The following is a 3006-nucleotide window of genomic DNA, read 5'->3' as shown; positions in this document are numbered from 1 at the left end:
CTAAGTGTACTAAATGAATTCGGTAAAGTTGTAGGGTACAAACAATATACTGAACTCTGTTGCATTTTTATATGCTAATAATGATCTATCAGAAAGAAATTTAGAAAAACAATTTTACTTACAATTGCATCAAGGAGAATAAAACACCTAGAAATATATTTAACCAAGGAGGTGAAAGATTTATACTCTGAAAACTGTAAGACATAGGTGAGATAAACTGAAGAAGATTCAAACAAATGAAAAGACAAATTGTACTCATGGATTGGAAGAACTAATATTGTGAAAATGTCCATATTACCCAAAGCAATCTGCAGATTCAGTGCAATCCCTATCAAAATATCCATGTCATTTTTCACAAAAGTAGAACAAATAATGCTAAAATTTATATGAAACCACAAAAGATGCCAAATAGCCAAAGCAATCTTGAGAAGGAAGAACAAAACTGGAAGCATCATGCTCCCTGATTTCAAACTGTACTACAAAGGTACAGTAATCAAAACAGTATGGTCTTGGCACGCACATGTGTGCATGCAGACACACACACACACACACACACACACACACACACACACACACACACACGACACACAGATAAAAAGAACAGAATAGAGAGCCCAGAAATAAACCTACACTTACATGGTTAATCTTTGAAAATGGAGGCAAGAATATACAATGGGAAAAGATAGCCTCTTTAATAAATGATGTTGAGAAAACTGGACAACTATATCCAAAAGGATCAAATTGGACTACTTTCTCATAATATATACAGCAATAAACTCACAAGAAAGACTTAAATATAAGAACTGAAACCATAAAACTTCTAGAAGAAAATATAGGCAGTACACTCTTTGACATTGCTCTTAGCAGTATTTTTTGGATATGCCTCCTCAGGCAAGAGAAACAAAAGCAAAATAAATGGGACTAAATCAAACCATAAAGCCTTTGCACAGTGAAGAAAACTACTATCAACAAAACTAAAAGGTTGCCTACTGAATGGAAGAAGACATTTGCAAACAATATGTCCAATAAGGGGTTGATATGCAAAATATACAAAGAATTCATACAATTCAACATCAAAAAAAAAACCCAATGAAAAATGAGCAGAGGACCTGAAAAGACATTTTGCCGAAGACATACAAATGGCCAACAGACACATGAAAAGATGCTCAATGTAATTAATCAGGGAAATGCAAATCAAAAACACAGTGAGATATCACCTCACACTTGTTAAAATGGCTATTATCAAAAAAAACAAACAAACAAAAAAAATAAATGTTGGTGAGGATTTGGAGAAAGGGGAACCCTCCTGCAATGTTGGCGGGAATGTAAATTGGTGCAGCCACTATGGAAAACAGTATGGAGGTCCCTCAAAAAACTAAACAGAGAACTACCGTATGATCCATCAATTCCACTTCTGGGTATTTTTTTCCAAGAAAACAAAAACACTAATTCTAAAAGATATATATGTACCCCTATGTTCACTGCAGCATTATTTACAATAGCCAGGATATATGTAAGCAGCCTAAGTGTCTACCAATAGGTGAATGGATAAAGAAATTGTGATACATATATACTGTGGACTATTACTCAGCCATTAAAAAAATGAAATCTTGCCATTGGCAACAACATGAATGAACCTAGAGAGTATTAGTCAAAGTGAAATAAGTCAGACAGAGAAAGACAAATACCATATGATATCACTTATATACAAAATCTAAAAAACAAAACAAATGAATAAACATAACAAATCAGAAACAGAGTCACAGATACAGAAAACAAACAGTGGTTGCCAGAGAGGGTGGGAGTGGTGGGATGAGAGAATTAGAGGGAGATTAAGATTTACACACTTCCAGTTACAAAACAAATGAGCCTTGGGTATAAAATGAACAGTGTGGAAAATACAGTCAATCATAATGTAATATCTTTTTAAATGACAAATGATACTTAAGATTTATTGTGGTGATCATTTTGTAATGTGTAGAAATATCAAATTACTATGCTGTGCACCAGGAACTAACATAAGTGTTTTAGGCAATTGTACCTCAAAAACGAACAAGCAAACGATCTCATAGAAAAAGAGATCAGATTTGTGGTCACCAGAGGCAGAGGCAGGGGAGCGGAAATTGTATAAAACTGATCAGAAGGTACAAACTTCAGCTATAAGATAAATAAGTACTTGGGATGTAATGTACAACATGATAAATGTAATTAACACTGCTGTGTGTTATATATGAACGTTGCTAAGAAAATTAATCCTGAGTTCTCATCACAAGGAAAAAAAATTTTCCCTTTTATTTTCTATCTGTGTGAGATGATGGATACTCACTGAACTTACTGTGGAAATCTTTTCATGATGTATGTAGGTCAAATTATTACGCTGTACACCTTAAACTTACACACTACTGTATGTCAATTATACCTCAATAAAATTGGAAGAGAAAAAAAACTAAAGTATAATACTGCTTCCCCACCTTTCCCTTTCAAACCTCTCAGAGCATCTCCTTTGGAACTTATCTCCCCCTCTCCTTAAGCATCCGTTACCATTCATTGTATCTAAAATCTGAGTCCTTGTGTATGTTTTGGGTTTCGGAGAACATGAGGGAAGATGGATGGGAGAGAGAGATAAGCACACTAAGATGAGCTCTGAGCCCTCAAGAAACACTTTTTTGAATATCCCTAGAGTGTGAACATTTTAGGGGAACTCTGCCAACCTTACTTTAAAGAAATTATTACACATTCTGCTGCGATTTTAATACCTGTAGTATTACGAACATTTGTAGTTTTGGACTAGTTTTGGCTGTAATTTTGTATTACTATTAAATGGAAGTAACTAAACTCCACATTATGCTTACATAACTGCTAATTTTTCATCAAAAAGGTGAAATAAACTCAAAAGAAAAAGTGTTTATACATGAAATATGGTTCGTCAAAGATGTACAGAAGTGCCCACTGGATTTTTCTAGCTTCCTAAGACTCTAAAAGAAATCTTACGGTACAGAACAGATG

This window comes from Camelus ferus, chromosome 1 (genome assembly GCF_009834535.1).
Source record: "Camelus ferus isolate YT-003-E chromosome 1, BCGSAC_Cfer_1.0, whole genome shotgun sequence".
NCBI classification, from domain to species: domain Eukaryota; kingdom Metazoa; phylum Chordata; class Mammalia; order Artiodactyla; family Camelidae; genus Camelus; species Camelus ferus.
Note: the sequence above shows the minus strand (reverse complement) of the source record.